At 39.1% G+C, this 27766-nt stretch overlaps 1 long non-coding RNA gene across 1 annotated transcript in view; it reads left to right on the top strand.

Moving 5' to 3' along the window:
• The window catches only part of LOC105496002 (uncharacterized), a 58706-nt gene extending 31727 nt beyond the window's left edge, over nt 1-26979 (top strand). Inside the window, exons 2-3 of the long non-coding RNA XR_011607456.1 lie at nt 20404-20526; nt 26798-26979. This is a non-coding gene — a long non-coding RNA (uncharacterized lncRNA). The remainder of the gene's footprint in view (nt 1-20403; nt 20527-26797) is intronic.
• Nucleotides 26980-27766: the final 787 nt, after the last annotated feature.

The following is a 27766-nucleotide window of genomic DNA, read 5'->3' as shown; positions in this document are numbered from 1 at the left end:
AAATAACTCTGAGAAAGAAGAGCCACTGAGCAGGACCAGAAGGCAGCAAAGGTCCTTGTACACAATTATTTGGTGATGTGTTTTCATTTCAGGTAAACAAGCTGGAATATATTTTACTTCCTGGGGGTGTTTGCATTATATAAGAGGAAACTAGAGAAGTTGATTATTTCTGAGTGTTAACAAAGCACCTTAGGAGTATCACCTCTCAGCCCAGTTATAGAAAATCTATCTTACTGCAGTAGGGTGGAGTAGACTAGGAGGGTCCAGGACCTGGAATCCGACTTGACTCCTGATGGGTGATCTTGGATAACAGATCCAGCCTCAGAGAAGAGTCATGAGTGTGGTCTAAGGAACTTGCAGGGAGTCGAGACAAACGCATCATGGATGACCTCAGAATTGTTTCTATCCCAAGTGCAAATGGACAGTAGAAAACAGTGTCCACTAGATAGCAGTGCGCACTCAGTTAGGACCAAAAGGGAGGACTTCATTCCCTGGTGGGAAGACAGAAAGAACAAGGCCAGGCTAATGCTTAGAGGACTGGATCAACAAGAAAAGAGTGAAGACAAAGATGCAGACCAAGGAAGTAAGGTGGGGACACAATTATGATGAACAGGCCCAAGGGGGTGAAGAAGGCAGAGTCCATTTTTACCATGGACACCGGATTAGATTCAGTGATGGAACTGAAACTGTTGAATTATTCCATCTTTTTAAGAAATATTTATTGAATATTTTCAATATGCCAGGTACTATTCTAGACATAAGGGATACAATAGTGACCAAGACAGGCATGATATCCATCTATATGTTATCCTTATTAGATTAGCTCAATAATAAATGAAGAAAGAGATAAAGTATGTTTTAACTTCGCTTATTGGTTTTTTACAATTGAAAAAACCAATTGAATTGAATATTGAAAAAACAAATAAGGAAAAGACAAAGAAGTAGAAACAACCATAAAGCCCATACTTAAAAATTCCACAAAGTAAAAAGTATAATTCTCCTACTCTCCTCCCACCCCAAATATGGTTTATCCATTTTCAATCATTTTTAAATAAATGTCTAAAGATATCTCTATATACTGATGCATTGTGGTAAGCAGTTTGGCTTTATTACTTGACAATACGTTATGGACAACTTTCCAACTCTGTAAATATAAATCAGCCCCGTTATTGTAATAGTTGCCTGTTACCCATAGCATGGATGTTCCATAACATATTCAACAATTTCTTTCTTGATAGGCTCTTTATTTCCAGCTCTTAATTATAGACAATTAATGTCGCATTTTATATCTCTTCTGTGTAAAATCCTAACTGGTTCCAGAGCATAGGCACACACCCCAAGGTTGGGTTCAAAAGTAGGAATCACATGGGAACAGAGACAGGAAGGAAGTTGGGAAAAGGCCTCTGAGAGGCACATGGAACCTTTCTTCCCATGTCATCTCACATGGACAATCAATAAATTGGACCATGATTATTGATTAAGCTCACTCTCTGGGATTGTGCCCCTGTTTCAGAAGTAAGAGTCCCTCATTCTGCCTGTGGTTTCTTTAAGAAACAGGAGAGTACCTTTGAGAAAGCTTGGTGGTCGTGGCAGGAGTGTTCTACCAGAGTGAAATTTCTTGGTGGCAGAGGAATGTACTTCAGTCAAAAGATAGAAACTGGAAGAAAAAAGGAGAGGAAACAAAGAAACATTTTTACAAGGTTAATAAGCATAAGCTTTGAAGAAGTTTGATGCCATAACTGAAAGCACTTAGTTTTCCATTAAGCTGGAAGTTCATGAAAAATGTCTTTTTCTGGAATGTGAGAGCCGATTTCTGCTTATTTTCTTTCCAAGTTCTATTTAAGAGAGGATAGCCTGTAGCAAAAATTAAGCTTCAGGACTCCAGAAATTGCATGCTTGTCTCAATATTCCAGTCCTTCCATTCCCCAGCAGATCACCCGCCATGGTACAACCACATGCTTGACAGATTTTTCATTTCAGATTTTGGATATGTTTTCTGAGGGAAAAAAGTACTATTTTATTGCAGAAAATATTAGCAAGAGTGGTACTCCAAGAATCTCTGAAAAGGCAAGATAAGCCAGTCTCATTATTTTCCTATTATAGCCTTCTCACTATCGGTTTTTTCTTTATGCTCATTGTCATTTAGGTCATCCTGATACTCCACATACCCCCCACTGTATTTTATTATACTCTTCTGTGACTTTTAACATTTGGCAAGCAAGAGGGTCATTCATCATCCCAGGGTGTCAGTAAGGGCATCAGCAACTGTACAAATGTTGCCTGCTGGAGCGTGGTCCTTTACACATGGTTTTCATTTGTACTTTGTTATTGTTGTTGTTCAATTTGCTACTTTCTCTTCTTTACATTTCAAGCTATTGGATAGAGTCCATGAAAGTCAGCCTAGAATCCCTCATTGTGTCTCACATGGAGCTATGATGAAGGAGAAATTCAGTAAATGAGGGACTTCTAAACATGACCTTCAGAGGAATTGAAGCAAAGAAAAAAGATGGGGACAGAACACCTGGGCATGAGACTCTACCACAGACTACATGTGTGGGTAGGGTTGTGTGGCTTATCAGGAAGCCCACTTAGGGCACGTAGCAGCCTCATGTTCATGAAAGACTCAGATTTAGTCTTTGCCATCTCCAGTGCGAGGATAATTATAGAGACACATCATACAGAATAAAGAGGATGCAACTTTTAAAGCTTATATCCTTTTATGAGGCTGTATCATCTGCAATGGATACTGAATTTTGTAAATTAAATCATATTAGGTTGGTGCAAAAGTAATTGTGGTTTTTACCATTGAAAATAATGGCAAAAACTGCAATAATTCCGTTTGCACCAACCTAATAATTGTCTTATGGTCAGGGTAATTATATTGCATATATTTTTGTACTTTTTTTGTTTTGTTTTGTTTTGGACTCAGGCTGTCACTCAGGCTGTCACTCAGGCTGGAGTGCAGTGGCATGATCTCTACTCATTGAAACCTCTGCCTCTTGGATTCAAGCGATTCTCCTGCCTCAGCCTCCCAAGTAATTGGTATTATAGGCGTCCACCACCACCCCTGGCCAATTTTTTTTTTTGTATTTTTAGTAGGGACAGGGTTTCATCACGTTGGCCAGGCTGCTCTCAAGCTCCTGACCTCAGGTGATCCACCCGCCTTGGCATCTCAGTGTTGGGATTACAGATGTGAGCCACTGTATGGCCCATGTTTGTACTTTTAAAAACAGCTTTATTGTGGTATAATTGCTGTACAACACACATATTTAAAGTGCACAAGGTACTTGTATGGACCTATGCTTTTATCTATTGGGTAAAATACATAGCAGTGGAATTGATAGATCATATTGTAGATCAATGTTTAATTTTTAAAGAAATTGCCGAAGTTATTCCAAGTGGTTGTATCAATATCCAACACTTTGAATGATTAGTTTTCTTTTCCATTCTAATATATGTATAGTAATAACGGTATTTACATTTTAAAGTATATTAATCATTGGCAATGATTAACATCTTTTCATTTGCTTATTTGATATACATATATCTTCTTCGGTGGAATATTTTTTCAAATATTTTTCTCATTTAAAAAATATATATTTATTTACTGTTGAGTTGTAAGAGTTCTTTATATATTCTACATAAAGTCTTTTTTACCATCTGTAGACTTTGAATATATATGTGTGCAGATATATATACATACATATGTGTATACAACATGCACCTATATGTGTATGTATATATGTATGTTAGACATACATGTTTCTGACTTGTCTTTAACAGTATCTTCTGAATAGTAGAAGTGTTAAATTCTGATGAAATCCAATTTAAAAATTTGTTCCCAAGACCACCCCAGATTTGGTGATTTGCTACGAGAACTCACAGGGCACAGGATGCAATTATACTCATGCCCAAAATTTATTACAGTAAGAGGATACAAAGAAAGATAAGCGAAGAGAAAGGTATATAGCCAAAGTATAGAAGAACTAGACATAAGCTTCCAAGAGTCCATTCCCCATGGAGTCACTCAGGATGCACTCAATTCCTGCAGCATCAAATTGCAACATGTGCCAAGTATTGCCAACGAGGGACACTCTTTAGAGACTTAGTGCTCAAGATTTTGTTGGAAGCTGATCATGTAGGCGCCTTCATCCTAGCATGTACCAATGGTTCCAGACTCCCAGAAGGAAAGCAGGTGTTCAACATAAATCATATTGTTTGTAGAAACAGTGTAGGCTCAGTGGGCTACTCTTACCAGGTGGGAATGGTGGAAAGCCTCTTGAAGTCCAAGTTCTGAGGCATCAATCATGAGCCATTCCTGCAAGCAGGCCTTTCTAAGGATAGCAGTCTAAGAAAGTCTATCCTTTCTAAGCATATAGTCCTGCTATATTAACTCTTTTCTGTATATTTTCTAGATCATACTTTTGGTATTGTATTTAAGAAATATTCTCCTAAGCCAAGGTCACAGAGATTTTCTTTTATGTTTTCTTCTAGAAGTTTTATGATTTTCATTTGTACATTTAAGTCTCTGACCCATTTTGAGTTACTTTTACATGGTGCTAGATAGGGATGGAAGTTCACTTGTTTATGTATGAATTGCCAACTTTTTTAGTACCATTTGTGGAAAAGACTACCTCCTCTCCACTGAATTGCCTTTGCGCCTTTACTGAAAATCAGTTGCCCATATACGCATGGGTATATTTCTAGACTCTCTGTTCTGTTTTATTGACCTAAGTGTCTTTTACATCAATACCGTATAGTCTTCATCGCTTTAGCTTTATAGTAAGTCTTGAAATCAGGTAGTATTGTCTTTCCAAATTTGTTCTTTTTCAAATTTGGTTTGGCTTTTCTAGATCCTTTGAATTTCCATATAAATTTTAGATTCAGTTTATCAATTTTAATTTTAAAAACTTTGTGGTATTTCGATTAAGATGATGTTGAATTTATTAATTAATTTAAGGAGAATTTACATTCTAACAATATTTCCCCTTTGATCCTTGAATATAATGTATCTCTCCATTTATTTAGTTTTCTTTTATTTCCCTCAGTGGTATTTTATAGTTTTCACTGTACAGATCCTTCACATTATTTGTCATGCTTAACTCTAAATATTTCATATTTTTGATGCAATTGTAAATGGTATTTTTAAATTTGATTTTTTGATTATTTTTCCTAGTATCTCAAAATAAAATAGATTTTTGTGTATTGGTGTCCCTTTCTGTGAACTTGATAAGCTCAATTCTAGCTTTTGTAGATTCTTTCAAATCTTCTGCATAGATGTTTATATTATCTGTGAAAAAAGTGAGGAATATACTGCAACTTACTCTCATTCTTCAATTTGGTGTAGAACCTCGAAGATAATGTTAAGTAAACCTAGGTAAAATGAACATCCTAGTCTTATTTCTGGAGTTAGCTTAACATTTACATAATACTCCATGCAAAACTGCAAAATATACAGTTTCTTCAAGAGCAAAAGGAACATTTACCAAGGCAGAACATGTTCCACGTTCTGGGCCATAAAAACAAGTCACGAACTTAAAAGGATTCAAGTCACAAAAATTATATTCTGTATATACAAAATGTAGACTGTATATTCTGCTGTTTTGGATGAAGGGCTATGTAATTGTTAATTAAGTTATTCAGGTCTTCAATATCTGTTTCTATTTTCTGTCTAATTATTTTATTCATTATTAAAGGGGAGGTATTGAAATATCTGTCTATATTTTTAATTTTGTCTATTTTTCCTTGTAGTTCTATCAGTTATTGCTTCATGCATTTTGAAACTATTATTAGCTGCATAAATGTTTAGGATTTTTATGTCTCCTTGATAAATTTCCCTTATTATTATTATGAAATGATCATTTGTTATCTTTAGTAACATTATTTGCTCTGAAATCTTCTTTGTCTGATATTAATGTAGTCTGTGTAGCTTTTTTTTTTTATGTTAGTGCTATCTTGGTCTATCTTTTCTCATTGCTTTGATTTTAGTTGTGGTTTTTTTTTTTTTTGAGATGGAGTCTCGCTCTGTTGCCCAGGCTGGAGTGCAGTGGCACAATCTCGGCTCACTGCAATCTGTGCCTCCCAGGTTCAAGCGATTCTCCTGCCTCAGCCTCCTGAGTAGCTGGGATTACAGGTGCACACAACCATGCTCAGCTAATTTTTGTATTTTTAGTAGAGACGGGGTTTCACCATGTTGGTCAGGCTGTTCTCGAACTCTTGACCTCGTGATCCGCCCATCTCTGCCTCCCAAAGCGCTGGGATTACAGGCATGAACCATTGCGCCCGGCCACTTATTTGCATTTTTATATTTGAAGTGCATGTTGTGAAAGCGTATCTATTTGAGGATCCCTGCTTTATGAAATCTGACACTGCCTTTTAATTGAGGTATTTACACATTTATTATCATTATTAATGTAATTATGATTTATACACACTTTCTATTTGTTTTCTATTTGCCTTAACTGTTATTTTTTTTTCTATTTTACCTCTTTTTCTGCCTTTTTTGATTGATTCGATTTTTTAAAATAATTTCTTTTATTTCCTTTTTTGGCTTGCTAGATATAGTTATTTGTTTTGTTACTTTAGTGGCTGTGTTAAGGTTTATGGTATATATCTCAAACTTATCACAATCTACCTTCAAATAACATTATACCACATCATGTATTGTGTAAAGAACTTTACAACAGTTATACTTCCATTCATCCCCTCGTTTTCTGTATGCTGTTGTTTTTATACATTTTACTTCTATAGTTGTTTTAAGCTCCATGCTGTATTATTATTTTTGTTGAAACAATGCTCCTTTAACAGTGCAAGTAATTTTAAAAACTCATGTATTTACACATTTAGTTGTGGAATTCTTCAATCTTTTGTGTAGATCCATATTACCATCTGTTATTATCTTCCTTCCACCTAAAGGGCTTCCTTTAACATTTTTTGGTAGTGTAGTTCTGCTAGTGATAAAATTCAGAGGCTGGATATCTAAAAAAGCTTCTGTCTTCATTTTTGAAGAATATTGTTTATTGGGTGTCAAATTTTAAATATACAGATTTATTTTTTCTTTTAGTACTTTAAGAATGTTACTTTACTGTTTTCTCTCTTGTATTGTTTCAATGCAGAGACGTCTGCTGCTTTAAAAATAAATCTTTGTTTTATTGTATATAACAAGTCTTTGTTCCCCTCTGTTGGTTTTTAACATTTTATCTTTTTTCAAAATCATTATTATTATACTTTAAGTTCTAGGGTACATGTGCATAACGTGCAGATTTGTTACATATGTATACTTGTGCCATGTTGGTGTGCTGCACCCATCAACTCGTCAGCACTCATCAACTCGTCATTTACATCAGGTAAAACTCAGAATGCAATCCCTGCCCTCTCCCCCCTCCCCATAATAGGCCCCGGTGTGTGATGTTCCCCTTTCCGAGTCCAGGTGATCTCATTGTTCAGTTCCCACCTATGAGTGAGAACATGCGGTGTTTGCTTTTCTGTTCTTGTGATAGTTTGCTGATGTAACATTTTATCTTTATCACTGATTTTGAGCAATATGATTATGATGTGCCTTGGTATAGCATTCTTCATGTTTCTTGTGATTGTGCTTCATTCAGCTTCTTGGATTTGTGGGTTTATAGTTTTCATCAAATTTGGATGGTTTTCAAATACTTCTGGAAGCAGATTTTCTGGGCCCTGCTTCTTCGGGGGTTTCAATTACATATTAGGGCTCTTGAAATTATTCCACAACTTACTGATGTTCTTTACATTAAAATTTTTTTCATATCTATATTTCATGTTGGTATGTTCTAGTGCTGTGTCTTCAACTTTACTGATCTTTTCTTCTGTAATGCCTAATCTGCTGTCAATCCCCATTCAGTGTTCCTTTTATCTCAAACCTATGGATTTAATCTTTTGTAGTTTGGTGTGTGTATGTTTGAAAAAAAATGTCCTTCATGTTTCCACTTACTTTTTTTGACATTTGGTAAAGACTTATAACATCTTTGTTAAACCTAACAAAGTCAGTTTTGGGTTGGTTTCAATTGGTTTATCTTTCTGGTATGTGTTGTTTTATTTTCTGCTTCTTTACACGCCTAGTAATTTTTGGTTTGTTGGTAGTCATTATAAACTTTATTGAATGCTGGATTTTTAAAATTAATATAGATACTATTGATTTTTTTTCTAAAAATGATATACAGTTAAGTTACATGAAAACAGTTTGATCCTTTCAGGTTTTGCTTTTAAGATTTGTCAGCCAGGACCGGAGCAGCACTTGATCTAGGTTTTAGTATTCTCCATTGCTGATGCAAGACGTTTTTGTTTGCTCTACCCAGTGTGTCCCGTGGCTCTTGAGGTTTCTCAGTCTGGAAGATGGAAGCAGGAACATTTCCCAGCCCTGTGTGAAGTCCAGCATTGTTATCTCTAAACATTTGGGGTCATTTTTGTTTTTTCCGTCCTTGAGTAGTTTTCTAGTTTTCTCCCTGAAGGCCTTCAGAATTCTGTCACTGTGCAGATCTCTCCTTCTCAATACTCTACTCTGAAACGTCTACCTTGGAGTCTCTAGACCCTTGGTTCAGTATCCTCAATTTAGGGAGAAATTGGGTTTTCCTACCTTGCATTGTGGTGTAGAAACTCTGTCAAAAAAAATATGCTGCAGCAATTTTAGGGACACCTTGTTTGTTTTCTGTTTATCCAAGATCACTGCCCTTCCTTTCCTGATGGCCACTGTTTAGCCAATGGCTTAATATATTGTGTCTATGCTTTTGTTGTTTCAGGTGGGAGGGTAAATCTGGCCTTCGTTCATTCATCTCCACTGGAGGCAGAAGTAATTGCGTTCAGGAATGTTTGGATACTTCCAAGCCTTAGTTTGGCCTAAAGCAATGTTAACAACAATTTGTAAATATTATATCCCTAAATTATTTATTAACATCTCCTTTTTTGAAAACAAGAAATGTATGCTTACTTATGCATACTTACTAAGGGTAGAAGAGAGGGTGGACCAGCTCACAGTGAATATATATATTTAAGAGACAATCAGAAGGAATTTAGAGAATAAAGTCAGTAGCTGGGTGATAGCAGTAGGATGCAAATAGGTTACACAGTGAATTAAAATGCAAGGATAAAAGGAGAGAATGCTGCTTTGATTGATACGTGGCATCTTCCTGATAGGAAGATACATGGCACCTTCCTATATAAAATATAACTTTATTATAGAAGTTCCAAAGAGCCTAGGTGGTCTAATGCAATCCAATGAAATAAGGCATTTGATATTGATTGAACATCTGGGATGCCCGGAAAGGTATTGGGAACTCTGGAGTTTCAATGCATTTTGACCCTTTGTCTACAGCCTTTAAAATAATCTACAATTTACTTAGCATGCTGCCTGGCCAACTTTTAAAGCAGAGTGAGGACAATATTGTGGATGGAGGGTCTAGGCTTATGTGGCAGGTTCCACTGAGTGTAAATCATGTCTCTGGCATTTATTACCTGCATGGTAAAAGGCAAGATGTTTTGTCTCTATAATCTTAATTCCCTCTTCTGTATTATGGAGATAATAATACTTAAAATATGGTATTAAATGAGATACAATGCATTAAGTGCTTACTATGTGGCCAAGCATTATGTGGTAATCACTGTTCCACAAAGAAGGAGAACCAATGGAATGTGTATGGAATTGGCTTACATGATTATGGAGTTTGGCAGGTTCATAATCATGTAAGCCAATTCCATACATATTCAGCTTCATTCAGTCTGCCATAAACACTCACACAGCAAATGGAGACAACCACTAAAGCAATTAGTGAGCAATAGGTATGTATTGATATGTGTCATAAAGGAAAATAAATCATGGTAGAAGGATAGAGAATGACTGGGAGGATGGAGTTCCTCTTGTCCTCTTGAATCTCGTGGTTCAGGCCACAAGAGTTCAAGAAGAGAAGCTAGCAGGCTAGTGACCCAGAAAAAGCTGGTGTTGCATGTTGAAATGCAAATACAGTCAGCTGGAGGACTCCCTCTTGCTTGGAGGAGGTCATCCTTTGGTTCTATTTAGGCCTTTAACTGATTGGATGAGGCCCACCCACAGTATGGACAGCAATCTGCTTTACTCAAAATCCATGTATTTAAATGTTAATCTCATCCAAAATCATCTTTACAGAAAAATCCAGAATAATATTTGACCAACTATCTGGGTATCATGGCCCAGTCAAGTTGATGCAAAAAATTAACCATCACAGTGTTTATATACATTCATTCATTTAACCCTCTCATCCATTCTGTGGGTTAGGTATTGTTTTTCCAGGTTTATATGGAAAATGAGGCCCAGGGAGATGAAGTAGGTTGCACAAAACTAAAATTTGAACTCAACTTTGTCTGTTTAGAAAGTCTATGCTCTTAAGATCTTCTTTAAAATGTAACCCGGCATAATACCTGTTAGATAGTAGGTGATCAGTTAAAGTTAGCTCTCAGTTCTTGCAGAATGGAGTGCTGGTTTCAATCCCTCGCTCCATGACTAAGTTGTGAGCAACTGAACAAATAGTTCCAGGAATTTTTTGGCCTTATGTTATTAGTGCTTACTAAAGTATGTGGTACATAGCAGGGACTGAGTAAATTGATGCTTGAATGCAGCTGGAAATACTATTTAGAACCTTTTATTCTCTAAATAAAATAGTATCTTTTTTCTTGAATGATGACCTTGTGCAAAGGGCTAGGAGCTGGGGAGAAAAAAAAAAAAAAGCCAGATCTGGCCTGTATCTGCCCTTAAAATTTTAGTTTCACATTGAAAGTTGGAAATTTATTTATTCATTCAACAAATATGCATTCATTTCCTACTCTGTGCTAGGCATTAGCTTAGAAGCTGGGAATAATGGTGAACATCCTACATTAGTTTTCGATCACTGCTATAACAATTTCACAGAAATTTAAAACAATCTGTATTAGTCAGGGTTCTCTAGAGGGACAGAACTAATAAGATATATGTACATATGAAAGGAGTTTATTAAGGAGAGTTGACACACACAATCACAAGGTGAAGTCCCATGACATCTGCAAGTTGAGAAGCAAGGAAACCAATAGTGGCTCAGTCTGACTCCCAAAACCTTAAAAGTAGGAAAGCTGATAGTGCAGCCTTCACTCTGTGGCTGAAGGCCCAAAAGCCCCTGGCAAACCACTAGTGTAAGTCCAAGAGCACAAAAGCTGAAGAACTTGGAGTCTAATGTTTGAGGGCAGGAAGGATCCAGCATGGGAGAAAGATGAAGACCAAAATACTCAGCAAATCAGCTTCCTCCTCCTGCTTTTTTTCTAGCTGTGCTGGGAGCCAATTGGATGGTGCGCACCCACATTGAGGGTGGATCTTTCTCCTCCTCTCCCTGTCTATTGATTCAAATGTTAATCTCTTCTGCTGACACCCAGAAACACCCAGATACACCCAGAAACAATACTTTGCATCCTTCGATCCAATCAAGTTGACACTTAATCATCACACAATACAATTTTGTTATTTTACGGTTTGAGGCAGAAGCGTGAAATCAGTTATGCAGGGCCAGATCAAGATTTGGCAGGACTAGTTCCTTCTGGAGTTTCTAGGAGAAATCTGTTCTTTGTCTCCTCCAGATTCTAAAGGTCACCTGCATTCCTTGGCTTGTGGTCCCACTCACAGCGCAAGACCCTTAATTTAATCACACCTGTGAAGCCTTTTGCCATGCAATGTAACACATTCGTAGATGCTGAGGATAAAGGCATGGGCATCTTAGGGTGCAGGAGCTTTATTCAGCCTACTATAGATCCTCATACAGCAAATGAAGACAGCCACTAAGGCAATTAGTGAGCAATATGATAGTATGTGCTGATACATGTCACAAAGGAAAATAAATCATGGTAGAGGGATAGAAAATAACTGGGAGGGAGGAGTTCCTCTTTTGAGAGGTTTGTCAGGGAAGGCCTGTCTGGTGAGGTGATATTGAGCTGAGGCATAACTGAAGTGAGTGAGGGCCTGGACAGGTGTGTCTTCTGAGGGGAGTGAGGGCTAAGGGTCGGGTACACAGCGAACTGTGATGAAAAGCATTGAGACTCAGCTGCAGGCAGTGGGATATCGCAGAAAGGATGCACAAATCCAGGTGGAAGAGGTCAAAAGGTGGTTTATAGAGTAGGTGGCATTTGAAAAACTCCAAAAGCTGGAGCAGGGTCTAGGCTTGTAGAGAACAACAGTGTGCATGTTGACCCCGTGGTTCAGGCCACAAGAGTTCAAGAAGCACACTCTGGGACTGCAGAGGTGAAGAAACCTGAAGGAAGAGGGTGTGGCTCTGGCTAAGACCCTGAAGTGTGTGTCTTCCTTCCCACAGGATAGCTGTCAGGCCCATTCTTCCAATTCTGTATGACCAGGGAAGGCAAAGAGGCTCCAAGCACAGCAGATCTTGGAAAGTTTGTGGGGACCTTCCAGATATGCTTGTTTCCAGAGCATTTTTCTTGAATGATGACCTTGTGCAAAGGGCCAGGACACATACAATCACAAGAAGACAGGGAAGTCTTCAAGTTCTGCATGGAAGGGCTCTGCTTGCCCGGTTCTTGGGTTCAGTTTTCCATCATAATGGATCTCTCTTTTTAGCTGGCCCTGGCCCTGATTCTGCTCCTGACTTTGGTAGTTCCACCCAAATTCCAGATTTGCAGAACCCGTGTATACTTTGATGCTTTTTCCACTAAACGGTACAATTCTAACACTACCAGGCCTGGCCTTGGACTTGGAGAAAATAGATCCCTAGCTTGACACAGAATATACAACAAAACACATTTAGTTTCTTATTTTCTGTGGTGCCTTATAGTTGATCCCCATCACTAGTAAGAGGGTCCCAGGAGACTGAGTCTCCTTGAACCATGCCAAGGTCTCAAGCCTCTTCAATGTAGGACTTCATTATCCAATAAGAATTCTCACTTATTCATTCCTTTATTCTCTCAACAGTTTTCAGAGTCAGTATAGCATGATAATCGGGCTCTAAAGTCAGAGCTCCTGGGCTTAAATCTCAGCTGTGTCAACAGCTGTGCGACCTGCAAGAGAAATTACTTATCTCTCTGTCTCAGTTTCCTTATGTTTAAAATGGCATAGCACCTTTTTTAAAGAAGGAGGCACAAAGAGTTAATCTACATAAACTCTCAGGACAGTAATGGGCACATAGAAAACCTTACTACTATTTTGGTGGTGGTGGTTGTCTTTGTCATTCTTTTGTGGGCAGCAGGAACGGAAATAATTCATGCTGGGATGAGAGTCAGGTCTCACTCTGTGCCAGCCCACTTTGCTCCCCAGGTTCCTTACTGTTTGGTGGACAGACCTTCCTTTCCCAGAGCACCCCTCCTTCTCTGCATCTTGGTGACCCTTAGCACCCAAGGTATTCTTGAGTGAGACAAGAAGTCTGAAGCCACTTCCATTCTGACTGTTGGGATGGCTTGGCAAAGTTGCCCTCCAAGACCCAAGATGCAGGGGCTCCATGAAAACTCTACTTTTTCTTTGTCACTGATTAGTCCTGGGACCTTATTCCCTCTAGGGCGTTTACCCTGTCTTCTCTCCCATATATGCCCAGTTTTTAGGTTTGGCTCCAGTCTCAGCCTATTTGTTCATGTCTGACCATTTAGCTAATGTAATTCTTGGAGCCCCTGGTATTGAAGAGTACTTCAAATAATTTCCCATGACTGAGATCTCATTATAGTGTGACAGCTTCTTACCTACAGCTAGGAACATTACCCTGCCAAGATGCCCTGGTATGGGGCTCCATATTTATGATGTCATTCCTGGCTCTAATCAGTTAATCTACTTACTACTAAGACAACTATGCACAGGGTCTATCTCAATTCCGGGTACTCTGGACATTGATCAAGCATATGCTAAGGGCAAAGGAGGGTGCCACCCCTGCCAGAAAAGAGGAAACAGCTCAGCTGCAATAATTTTACCCATAATTTTGCAATTAAAATGTCTACAGAAAAGCTATTTTAACTCAGCCTCTATACGAATTTAATGTCATTTTGCAAATAAAATTATTTGACTTGCTTTTGGGGAGGGGTGGCTCATAACCTTTCTTTGCTCAAGGTCTTATTGTGGACCTTGTCTCTTCCATCTGGTCTCAGCTTGGAGCCAACTGACCTCCCCCAGTGTCCATCCTGCCTGGGTGGGCTGGCCACATCTCAGGAACCAGCTCTCCTTGTCTCTCCCCTTCATCCCCTAGCACATGATTCTGTTACAAATTGCCTCCTGTCTGGGTCTCCAGTTTTGTTATTTACTTTTTTTTCCCTGTTTTTCCCAGACTGCAATTAACATCTAGAAAGGCAAAGATCCCTATGAGTAAAGCATTGAACCATCACCTGGAAATATACCCAGCTGTTTTTATGGTGGAGTTTAAGAGCATTTAGCTAATTACAGTGCTTAGGAAGAGAAAGCATCCTAATGGAAGCAGCAAGCTCTTTTCTGCCTTGCAGTGGGAGCTAGTCACCAACAGATAAATAGGAGTTATGTCACGCCCTCCTGTTTATGCCCTCACAGAGGAGGGCATCGTAAAGTGCTTCCTCCGCAGGCCTAATGCTATGATGTGTGTTTTGACAAAGTTGCTTTTTCAGGGCCATGAAAGTAAAAGTGCCATAAAATCAGAAGGAAACAGAGCATAAATTGAATCAGAATGAGTCCCAGCCCAGCTTCACCACTGCACCTTGGCTGAAATGGCCTGACTTCTCTGTCACCTCCAGCTGCTTCCATGGCTGAACCTGTAGGAGCCTGAGGTCAGGACAATCAGCTGAGCAGAGGTGGCTGGGAGAACCTGGGGAAGGAAGACAGGGAGGGAGACAAGCTTGTACTAGTGGTGAGCATACATAGAGTCCTCAAAGGCAGTGTGTGCATATATACACGTGCCTGTGGCATGTATTGTACCCATGCATGTGCATCTCTGTGTGGTGATAATGTGTTGATGGTTGGCCAGGAGGTGGTTCAGGGTTCTTGGCTCTTGCTTTCTAAAATGTGGCTGCTCACTCCTTTTATGAGGCATTGCTGAGAGCAGGTTTGCCCTCATTAATCACAGCAATAGCAATAAGCAGGCAATTAAGTTCTCCCAAGGATGCATGTACGAGTTCTTGGCTCCAGCAAAGCTGTGGTAGTTGGTAGAGTTAATGGCAAGGAGCTCGGGCCTTGTGTCTGGGTCAAGGTTCATTTTCAGGTTCAGAGAGATATTGATAGGCCCAGAAAGGTCCAGTTTTGTCAGCTTAGAGAGGTCACCCTCAGGCCTACTAGATGTTGAGCTCAGCATCCTGAGGACAATGACTTTTTATCTCCCTGATACGAAGTTTTTCTGAGTAGCTGTTGCTGGCTGAGCCCTCCGCTGAAGAGCACTCATGAGCTAACTCCTCCTCACCCTGCAGGCGGAGGCGAGGCTCCCTTCCTGGATTATAGCTCAGGCCCTCTATCCTAAGAATGAGCAGCCAAACAGTATCAATGAACTAAAATCAAGACTTAGAAAATACTGTTGGATTGATGAATTTTGGCGTCTAAATAGCCAACTCCAAACCTGCTTATTATCAAGATCAGTGTAACAGTCTCCTATGGGAATGGGGGTTTCCTTTAAGTTCTCTATTGTCCACCTCTAAACCACTGTGCTGTTAAGCCACCTTCTTAAACAACAGTCTCACCATATTATGCCTCTACTCAGGAGCCTCATGGCTTCCTCTGTCCTCCTGCAAAGAGCCTAGCTCACATGTTCTATCGGCCCATCCAGTTTGCATCCCAGCAGCTGGCCTCCATCCTGCCTCGCCTAGTCTCCAGAGTTCTCATAGACGCTCCCTGCGTCTCTTTCCTTCCTTTTTGCCTTGTGTCTCCTGCTGTTTGGCTCATCTTTATGATTTTCTGCCTTTTCTTTCCATGAAACAAATCCTGTTAATTCCTTGAGGGCGGTTGTGGATCCTGCATCCTTCAGGAAGGCTTCCCACGGCCATCCCTGGCTGCACCATGCACCTGTTCACTGAACTTCTCTTAGTCTTGTTATACTGGCTTGGGGAGTTTCAATTATTTATCGTGTGTCCAATATCAGGTTTTTTTTTTTGTTTTTTTTTTTTTAGCCAGCTTCATTAGATATACCTGGAGGGTAGAGATTAAGCTTTCAATTGCTCATTGGAACGGTTTGGAACATGGCAGAGGCACCAGCCATGCATGCAGAAAACCAGAAGTCCTGATTCTGCCACTTCCTACCTGTAGGAATTTGGGAAATCACTTCTCATATCTGCTGGTTTCCTACCACAAATGTTAAGAACCCTGCCTAGGTAGAAACTGCCTGTTCCTGTCTCATGTGCTTCTCTGCAGTGCACAATTCTCACAGCTCAGACTCAGGGCTACTCACTGGCCTTGCCTTTTTCTTCTCCAACAACAATAATATATATATATTTTTTTTGGAGGTAGAGTCTCTCTCTGTTACCCAGGCTCTTTTTCTTCTCCAACAACAATAATATATATATTTTTTGGAGGTAGAGTCTCTCTCTGTTACCCAGGCTGGAGTTCAGTGGCGCAATCTCAGCTCACTGCAACCTCCACCTCCCGGGCTCAAGTGATTCTCCTGCCTCAGCCTCCTGAGTAGCTGGGATTACAGGTGCCTGCCACCGTGCCTGGCTAATTTTTATGTGTTTTTCATAGAGACGGGGTTTCACCATCTTGGCCAGACTGATCTTGAACTCCTGACCTCATGATTCACCTGCCTCAGCCTCCCAAAGTGCTGGGATTACAGGTGTGAGCCACTGCACCAGGCTACAGTAATCTTTAGGACAATAATAAGTGTTCAACTCTTCCCTTCTGGGCACATAGTTAGGATTGTACTTCCTTGCCCGTTGGGTGTGATTATGTGATTATCATTTGGTTAATGACCTGTGAGCATGGCTGACACCTGTCACTCTCAATGGGAGCATAAATAGCTAGAGTATGCAACAACATGTTCTCCTTTCCCATGGTAATGGTGAAGTGCATGGTCATAAACCATGGCTGTGCCTTCAGTCTATATCCCTGAGTGCGGATGTTGATAATGCAAACAGAGCCAAAATCCTATATCTAGGAAGGTCAATGTAGTGTGAGTCAGAAATGGACATTTACTATTTTAAACCATTGGGATTGTGTGTGTGTGTGTGTATGTGTGTGTGTGTGTGTGTGTGTGTGTGCATGTTTAATCAGCGCAGCATAACTTAACTTGTCCTGTGTGATACACTGTCTTCCTTAGCCTTTGCCCTATTTCTTCTTTTCTTCCTGATGTCCCTCACCCACAATGAGTAATCTGCACCTGGGCAACGAGCCCGCTATAAGCAGTGGCAAAAGCATAAGACACTATTGATGGGTGAATTCTTGATACTCTTCAACAGCAATGTCTTTATTGATTTTACAACAACAGGATTCTCTCTGCTTTTCTGAAAGACATGCCTGGAGACTTCAAAGAGTATTTTTGTCCAAACCAAGCCTGGGTTTTGATTTTGCAGTTGATGAGTCATTACTTCCCCAACAGAGTGGGCTTTGATTTTGCAGGTCATATTTCCTCAACATATTCTTCTGATGTCCAAATCAAAGTGCCCCAGAAATATGTAGAATATTTAATGTTATAAAAATCCATAGTAGATTTGAACTGATAAGATCTCCTATGGGCCTTTGTGATTTTTTAAAAAATATATGCTACCTTATGAATCTTGTCTAAGTTATTATAGCCTCCAAACATCCCTTGTCAAATCTCATGCTGCTAATAAGGACATACCTGAGACTGGGTAATTTATAGAGGAAAGAGGTTTAGTGAACTCACGGTTCCAGATGGCTGGGGAGGCCTCACAATCATGGTGGAAGGTAAAGGAGGAGGAAAGTCACATCTTACATGGCAGCAAGCAAGAGAGCTTGTATAGAGGAACTCTCCTTTATAAAACCATCAGATCTTGTGAGATTTATTCACTATCAAGAGAACAGCATGGGAAAGACCCAGCCCCAATCCTGTGATTCAATTATCTCCCACCAGGTCCCTCCCATAACATGTGGGAATTGTGGAAGCTACAATTAAAGATGAGATTTGGGTGACGACACAGCCAAACCATAACAGAGGGTGAGTTCTTTCTTGAAACGTGGGGCAGGGAATGCTGATTTTGTTTTAGCTATCGTACTTTGTTGAGACATGGGAATGAAGACCTCCTCAGGATCTCTGATGTGGACATCTGAGAGACCTATAGAAAGCTAAGTGTTCTCATGAAATCAACTCACATTTCATACCTTCTTACCTTTCTCAGCCTCCTAATACACCTGCCCAACTATGTCAGCTTTAAGAATCTTTAAGAGATATTCCAAAAAGAAAATGGAGGGGGAAAAATGACTTTGCATCTAGGCTGAAAAGAACAATACTGTATAAGTTTGTTCTTTCTTAGTGGTTAGCCCACACTTTTCTTTAATTAACAGACTTAGCTCATGCCGTGTTGTTATCTAACAATGTGTCTGAGCAATAAGAACACTTGTTTTTCTCACTATATGACAAAGCCCAGATGTGCTCACATCAAGAGTAGGTGTTGGATCCAAATCCCAAGACAGGACTCATGGTTTAGTTAAGAATCTAGCAAACAAGGTAGGAACAAAGGAAGGAAATTTCAGTGTTCCCAACTGCTTTGCTTGTTTGGAGATTGGCCAGGAGACGAAATGGATGCAGAGAATGTAGACTAACTTCTCTTTCTAGAAGGTCGGGCTTAGAGCATCCAATGTGAATGATGGTGCCATTGTTTCTAGAAAAGGATTCTGGGCAAATGTGGTTTTTGAAATATTTTCTACAGGAAACAAAATGCCACAGACTGAGAAATTTTCAGTGAACTGGTTCATTTTGTAACAGCAGTTGGATCATGAAAATTACCCACCCTATTCTCAATTTGGATGTTGGATGTGGAAATTAAAGTTGTATTTTTTTTTCTTTTACCGAAAGAATCCCTGGAGACAGTGAAGCAATTTATAGATGTGAGAGTTTAAATAGCCATGACCTAAGAGAATTATAACAATGTTGACACATTGACAGACGCATTTTCTCTCAGACTTAGCATGGAAGAACACACTAAATACAGAGATTATTCAGTTTTATGGAAAATCATAATGTTGTATGAATACTGAGAAGTGTAACTAGTTTTGGCAGACTGGAAAATTTTTCAAAATGTATTGCTTTTGAACGAAATGATTAAAGAAAAACTAAGGAGGTGAGACAAAGTGAATGATCCTCCATCTTTCAAAGTGATAAAGCAACTTGGGTGACTTAATACATATTTATACAGGGTGGAGTTGGGAAAGAAATGGAATTGGGTCCAGGGGACACTGGGATGAATCCTAGTTCTGCCACCTTCAGCTGTGTCACATTAGACAGATAATTCAATTCGGAACCCCAGTTTCTGGATCAGTGAAGCTACTACAGAAGCTTGTTTTGGCAAATGAATAATTCATTTGACCATGGTGTGTGATTTGTAAAAAACATCAGAAATATACTGTACTGTGAGTATAATTGTTACTTTTGTTGCTCTTAGCTTCCTACCTCGGATAGGTGTGCAGTCAGTTCCCAAATGAACCCAATCTAAGTTGAATATTCCTCTGAAGGAGAGATGTGTGTGGTTTGTGTACACAGATTAGATAAATGGGTTGTTCTCCTATTCTTATGTTATAAATGACCAAGAAAGACTCAAGAACACAGTTAACTAGCCCCAAAGATCAACTAATCTCCGGGCAGTATTACAAAAGGCATTAAAAACCCAGCAGACAGCCCTTTCCCCTCAGCTCTCTGTCCACCACTGTTTTTCATATCTAAAAAAAAGATAGCAGATAATGTGGGAAAAGTTGGTGGGGATTGGAGGAGAGAGGGGAAAAGAGAGAGAGAGGGAGAGAGAGAGAGAGAAAGACAGAGAGAGAGATACTAGAAAGAGCAGAGGTATGAAGTTGCTTGTCTTGCATGAAAAGTCAAACCACAGTCTAGGCTGGGTCAGATGGGTCAGCTGGTGTGTGTGTGAGATTAAAGTCTGCAAAAGCTTATGAGTAGTGTGAATATGGAATGTTTACTCAGATCTATATAGCTCCATTTATTTGATATGTGAATATAGGGGTAATTTTAGAGCCTGAGAAACTTTAGAAAAAATCTTCAAAATATGTGCCCCCACAAAGGATAATGAACTTTCTGGTTCAGAGCTGCTTCAATCTCTCTTATCTGCTAATTGATTTTCTTGCCACTTATTTCTTCCCATTCAATCTACCCTTCATACTATGGCCCCAGATATGTCTCGAAAATGTAAATCTGATCATGACAACCTCATTTTCTCCTTTTGTATAGGTTTACAAAAATCACATATGTAGCTTTCTCAAATTGTTTACGAAGGGGTAGTGACAGGAGAAACCAAAGACAAATATTTTTTATCTTTTCTGCATTGTAGAAATAAGACCATATCAACACTTTGTTCCAACCATGAACATAGCCACTGAGGCATCCTGAAATCTACCCATAGCGGTCCTTGGAACAAAGAACAGTGGAAGAAAACATTGAGTTTCTTCTAGAGGTCAGTACTTGCCTACGTTTTCTTCTTTCTTTTATTAACTTAATGAGTCTCAGAGCTAACTCAGTGGTCATCTTCAGGGTAAAGCTACTTGCTTTAGAGAAAGAGACAAATATTAGAAAAATCCAGTTTTCTCTGCCAAACTTGTCCCCACCTCTCTGTTATCTTCAACTTGGGAGGGAGAATTGGGTGGTCCAGGTTTTCAAAGTAGTGGTCTCTTTTCAAGTTAGATTCAGCCTTCTCATCTAAAAAAGCTTCCCAGAGAGTTAAACAATGGGCACAAGATGATAGCATCATCCAGATAATAAACTCTCAGCTATGTGACATGCCTGGAATTCACTGTGCCACTTTACACATAATTTGAGCCCCTCCAACCCAGGTGAGCCCACCATGTAAAAGCAATTTATTTTTCCCAGAGAAATGAAAACCCAGCCAAATACATTATGTCTCTGCAGATTAAAAAAAAAAAAAAAAAACTTTCTTAAACTGCATAGAAAGTATCTTCTGTCTTCATATCTTATCATATATTACTGATGTTCCAACCAGGTTTTGGGTGACAGCTATTGTGAACTCTGCTGTGTGGTCGTTTCCCCAGCTTTTGACTTGCCTCAGCAATAATGTTCTAGAAGCTCTGAGTAATTTTTGTTACTCCAATGCAGCCAAAACGCCCTATCAGTCATATTCATGACAATCCTTTCTCCCTCTGGGTCCCCTTTTCATTCTCCTCTGTTAAGAGTCTTCTTTCAAGCAGGTATAGCCCATAACTCCAGTCTTCTGCCTAGATTGAACTTTTCCCACCTATGCTGTATATAGGGCCAGCATGTATTTTTCTGGGTTGGAAGGTCTTTTCTCTTTTTCACGGGTCTTCTATATAAAGCAAAACCTGTCTCTTTAAATTATTTATTTTCCTTCCTCAGTTTCTGATACCTCGGTTCCAAAGCCCAAGAAATGGTTTCCAGTTCACTTACTAAATCTTGTACACTGAGATTTTTTGGCCGCTCTGAACGATTTCACAAATGTTTCTGTTTGTTACCAATTTCTTCTTCCACACTGTGGTTGAACCTGTATTTTCAATCTCTGGTGCCCACAACCATCATTCAATGTTTGCCTACTGTTCAGAGTCAACTTGAGAACATATGGTATAGAAGTCCTCAGTGAGACTATGTCAGGCTATAGAAATTGCTAGGTCAGTCCTGCCTCAGTTCGTTTTGTGAACCTGAATGCAAGCATTCGAAAAAGAAAAAGTGAAAAAAAAAAAAAAACAGGCAGCAAATTCATTAATTCCTCTCTGCCAAGTCTAGCATCTAGAAAACCCAAAGCCAGTAATTCCTAAGCAATTGGAATTTGTTATTTTGAGACGGAAAGGTGGAAGATAAATTTCAGAGCAATTGTTCCTTAATTGCTTTTAAGGGATTGGGAGAACTTATAAGAAAAAACCCTGGAGAAGTTGTGGCTATGGAAGAGATGTTGTACGTGTTGTAATTTTGATGTGGAAGACTGGAACTCTTAGGATCACATGCAGATTTTTAAGTGGACAGTCATGGCCAGTGAACGCCAGGGGTGCTGTTTAATCACTCAGATTACTGCATCCTGGACGTTCCTGACTGACAGCCACCCATCTGTGAAGAACATGACTTTTCAAAATAGTTTGTTTCTTAGGGCTCCCTCCTGAGTAACTTAATCTCAAGAGCACGGCTGAACACAGATACCCACACATCTATCTACTGCATGCCACAGAGTACTGTCATTGCAGGTGGAGCTGAATGGACCAACATCTCCAGAAGCAAGATCACCTGGGCACAGCCACACATGCAACTCTAGAGTTCAGGCTCTGCAAAGTGTTTTAGCCTACTAGTCTTGGGGGCTGCGAAGTGACAAGATATTAAAAGTGGTGTGCAATAAAGTTGGCCATCCCTAGTATGAATTAAATTTAGTATTTATCAGCTGTTCCTGGCTGTAAATTAATTCAGCTACTGGCATTTTAGAGAAGAATGGACACAGAAGAAGATATATCTCAATATGAAATTTCCTTGTTAAGAAATGGGGCCTATCTTCAAGCTGCAGATATCAGTGTTTTCCAAATAGAGGACGTCTGAGGCAGAGCTAAATAAATACTGGCCACTAGAATGCTAATTAACAAGCTCCATTATTAATTTTGTCATCTCAGTATGAGCCAAGAGTCAAATGAATTGAAGCAATAAAATGATTGGCTTTATGATTACTTAGTGTTCTTTCTTCTAACCCTCGAACAACCAAAACCTTCCTGGCCCAACCAGTACTTGGTCTAGACACTAGCTCCTTAAAAATGGGTTCTGTAATGCCTGGCTTCTCAAGACCTTGGAATTTTGAACCTGGCCAAGGTAAAACATCATGGTCAGACCTGATTTGAGGAAAACTAGGTATTATACAAGCTAGGCATTATACTAGGTATTATACAAGCAACTAGGCATTATACAATTTAAAAAAGGGTGTTTTGAGGAGTAAGAAACATGTTGAGTGATTCTGAGGAGTTGAGTGAAAATGTGGGTTAGCAATGTCAATAAAATTGAACAACATGAAGTTTGTTGGTGCTCTTCACAAGAGCACTTTTGTTCAAATGGTGAAGGCAGAAACCAACATGATAGGAGATCAAGTATCAATGGGAGATGAGTAATTAAAGATAGTATATCTCAGTGAAAATAAAGGATAATTATTTTTAACTTCAAAATAGAAAATAACAATAAAGTTTGTATGTTGATGAAAATAATGCAGGTGAGAAGGAGAGACTGGCAATGCAAGAGAGAACAGGTAGAAGAAAATTCCTGAGAGGTAAATAGGAATTAGGAAATTTCATCATTTGTTTTTAGGGAATTTCAGGGCATTTGAGTACCTGGATCATTGTTAAAAAATGATTTTTGAAGAAAGCATTTGTTAAGGGTGAGGAGAAAAGTGAGGGGCAGGAGGTGGTTAGGAGAGAGAGAAGGTATGAAAGGGTTAATTTGGACAACAGGAAAACGAGCCTAGTCAAGAAACTTGGCAGAGTCACTAAGCAGTACCAAGAGCCAATCTAAGGTTTGTGTCCGCGAATTTAAGAGGATTTTGGTCAGGCTGGCTAAGAGACTTCCTCTAGCAAGGATCAGATAAAGCTCTGGGACTAGGCAGGTTATCTGAATGGGGAGAGAAAAGGAAGAATACTTTGAGAAGCAATGAGTAGGGAGGTGAGATTCCTGAGAGAAGAGGAGAGGTCCTCAGGGAACTGGTTGTGCAGTGCGCTGAGGGAGGTGCTCCCAGGGGTCTGTGGACTCTAGCATGCACCAAAGCAACAGTTTCTGGAACTAGAACTAACCACGTGAGCTTGGGCAATGAGCATCTCAACACTAAACTGTGTGCACAGGGGGTGAACAATCAGACAAGCTTCCAATACTCCCTGTGCTGTGTAATTGCCTTAATATTTTGTATAATTCAATGCTGAGGATTTCCTGAGAATTTCTGAAGTAAAATATCTTATTTGCCAGAGAAGGTAAAAGTGCATAGAGGCTAAATTAATTTTATTTCATTCAAACAAGGAAATCTAAAAAACAATTGGGCATCTCTCTTTGTGGATTTTGAGTCCTACCTCGTCCTCTATAATTAAAAAGTCCATTGTACTGAGAGGTTATAACGAAGGACCAAGTTTCCACTGGGTGGTCAAAGAAGGTCTTTCTGAAAGAGTGACATTTAAACTAAGAATTGAAGAATGTGTAGAAGACAAGCAGGGAAAAAGGGGAAGAGTGAAAATCTCTAGGACAGGAAATAACTTGATGTCTTTTATGGTCAGCGTGGGTGGTACATAAAAGACAGGTGGAAACGTGTTCTGCTATGAAGGAGGAGGTGTGGATAGGGGTCAGGTTATGCAGAACCCTATAACGAGAAGCATGGACTAGATCTAAAATGATCTCTGGCAGATTCGTGAAGAATGATTTGAACAGAGGCTAGAAATAGGGCACCCATTTAGAAGATTGCTAGTGCAATCGTACAGTGGAGAAACAATAGCAGCTTGCCAAAATGATGTGGTGAAATAAAGAACTCAATAAATTCAAGACCTATCCTGACAATGGAATTGACAGCACTGAATTGAGAAAGAAGTTATCAAGTTTGACTCCAAGGTTCTAGCATGGGCTAATAGATCCAGAAAAGACCTATGAACAATGATGAAAACCTCTACTAGAGAAACAGATTTCATGGTGTGTGTGTGTGTGTGTGTGTGTGTGTGTGTGTGTGTGTGTGTGATGGTGTGGAAGTTAACAGTGCAGTTTCTGGACTTTTAAGTTTGAGAAACCAGTGAAATATCCAAATGGAGCTGCCATATATGCAGTTGGCTTAGTGATTCTGGGGCACAGGAGAGAGGTCTGAGATGATGATGTGCATTTGTGAAGTATTAACCTAGAGATGCTGTTTTCAGCTGAAAGAATAGATGAAGCTTCCTAGGGATAGAATGTATGAGAAGAGAAGACCCAGGATTGAGTCCATAGAACTCCAATATTTGAAGACTGGTAGATGAGGACTCAGAAAAGGAGACTAAACAGGAGAAGCTAGATAAACCATAGAATCCAAACAAACAGATTATTGTGAGAGAAGCTAAGGGAAGAGAGTAGTTCAAAAGGGGATGACTTTGCCATTATAGCAAGAAAGTAGCTGTAGATAAAATGTAAATGAATTAACATGGCTATATTCCAAATAAATTATATTTACAAAACATGATGGGCTATAGTTTCCAACCCCTGATGTAATATACAGTCATCCCTTGATATACATGGGAGACTGGTTCCAGGACCACCTGCCTGTAGCCAAATCTGCACATACTCAAGTCCCATAGCCCACCTATAAGAAAAGCCACCCTTCCAATATGCAGGTTTTGAATCCCTAGAATACTGTATTTTCAATCCACATTTGGTTGAGAAAAAGCTACGTATAAGTGGATCACGTGCAGTTGAAATCTATGTTGTTCAAGGATCGACTGTACTACTGAAAAGTCCTGTAATGTGAGAATTATAAATAATTCATTTGATTTAGCAGCAGCAGCATTATTGCTGTCCTTTACTAAGATTATTTTCAATTAATTGGTGGATGCAAAACCTTATTGGTGTCTACTGAAGAGAAAATAAGAGGTTAGAAAGTGGAAGCAGTTTACAATTGCTCTTATTTACTGTTGGAGCAAGAATGAGGTACGAGCTAGAGAAATTTTTGTTTTGTCTGCTTTTTAATAAACTAGAGTGAGTAGCATGATCCAGAAGATTGGGGTAGAAAGCCCCCTGAGAAAAAGAATTTGGAAGAGAAATAGAGTAGTATGGAGAATTTGGGTTTTTGATACTTTTTCCTTTGTAACAGCAGAAAAGGATAGAGTGACTACAGGTGTAGCAAGTATGTTAGTTTGATGAGAAGATGGGGATATTTGCTTCTGACAACTTGCATTTTTCTTTATGAAGCATTATAAGAAGTTCAGTGTTAGTGGGGAGTGGGTAAGAGGGAGAAAGAAAAAAGAAATCAGAGATTTGAGAAGTGATTCCGTGTATAACTTAGTGTTCCTAATTATGCTTTCATTTTTGGTCATTTAGAATGTTCCCTGTTTTCTGCTATCAAAAAAATGATACACTGACCATCTCTTTGCAACAAAATAATTGTATTTATAGCCATATCCTTAGGATAGATTCTCAGAATCAAAGAAACATTTCTACTTTTGTTCTTTGTTTCTTCAAAGATATATATATATATATATAAAACCTATATGTTTATATATGTATACATATAAAAATATATATACATATAAAACCTAATACACTCACTTGCTAAAACTGAATTAGTAGAGAAAATCTTATAATGATGTCCTGGCTGATAATGCTGTACCTTACTAGATACCTAATTCATTGTAAATTACTAAATTGGAATTTTAAAAAAAATCCCTTTCATTTTCTAAAATTGAGGTACCAGTACCCTCGGTGGATTACATAAAGTGTGTGTAGCTGTGCATAGAATGGAGTTTAGGACATGAACTTGAAAGGCTCAATGTTAGCTCAGTCTGAAAGAACCCAAAGCATAAACAGCAATCCCATCTAATTAATCTTCCTTACTTGGATTTTGATGAAGTTTGGATGCGTTCCTTAGATCTTTGGGGACTGTCTTCACTAACATCATTTAAAAAGCTGTCAGTAAGAAAATTAGAAGGCAGGATTCAGTGGCTAATTCTATAAATAATTAGTATTTTCATTTTCCAGAGGAAATTAATAAATCTAAAAAAAATTTACCTATTTTTTTGCAGGCTGAAGCATTCAATCAAGCTCGATGCTTTAATTCAATCTACATGTTCATTCTTTAATGAGAAAAGCAGATTTTGTATTTTTTCGCTGCCAAGTTGAATTCATTAAGTTCTTTACTCATTCACAGAGCCAGCACTGAGTGAATATCTACCCTGTGCTGGGCCCTGCATTTGCCATGGTGGAAATAAAGATGGGTAAAAGTTGTCTTCCTTTTAAGATGACCATGTTTTACGGATAAGAGAGGGACACACAAAAAAATTTATTTCATAGTAGTATGGCTAGTACAGTGCTAGAAATACGCACAAAGCATCATGGAAGCCTTAAGGAAGGGGTCCAGGAGATAATGGGCCAGAAATAAATCCTCCTTGGAGGCAGAGGTGTGTGAGCTGAGCTGTGCAGGATGAGGAAAAGATTGCCAGCTAAGAATTGTAGCTGGTGCTAGAACATGGAATGACATTGGTTTGTCCTGAGCCCACCTCTCTTTTTTACTTGCCTTGAGAAAATTCATCTAGATTTATCTAATGTGTCTCTCAATTCATAGAACAAAATGACACCTCAGAAAGTACTTGATGAGTGAGTGATTGGCTGCCTAATATTGCTCATTCTTGTATCTTCATCTTCATCGAGCAACACTTCTGGGCTCCAGGTCAATATTTCCAACTGTCGCAGAGTCATTAAAGCTTAGCAAAAAAAAAAAAAAAAAAAAAAAAAAAAGCCTTCTTTCAACCAGATCTTATTCAATTACTTCCTTCCTACCTTTTCAAAAACGGGCACTGATATATTAGGCTATTTGTTTTGCAGTTTCGGCTTTTTTTGTTTTCTTGAATAAAACTGCAGACAAATTTGTCATAGCTATTAGCTCATGCAAAAAGGTGAAGTATTTGAGTAGAACCCTGCATTTTGCCCTGTCACAGAGTCACTAGTTTCAGTTCTTTAAGTTCACACATTTGCTGGACCTAATCCATCACATA

This window comes from Macaca nemestrina, chromosome 9 (assembly GCF_043159975.1).
Source record: "Macaca nemestrina isolate mMacNem1 chromosome 9, mMacNem.hap1, whole genome shotgun sequence".
NCBI lineage: Eukaryota > Metazoa > Chordata > Mammalia > Primates > Cercopithecidae > Macaca > Macaca nemestrina.
The sequence above is the reverse complement of the archived record's forward strand: the minus strand, read 5'-3'. Positions and strand labels throughout refer to the sequence as shown.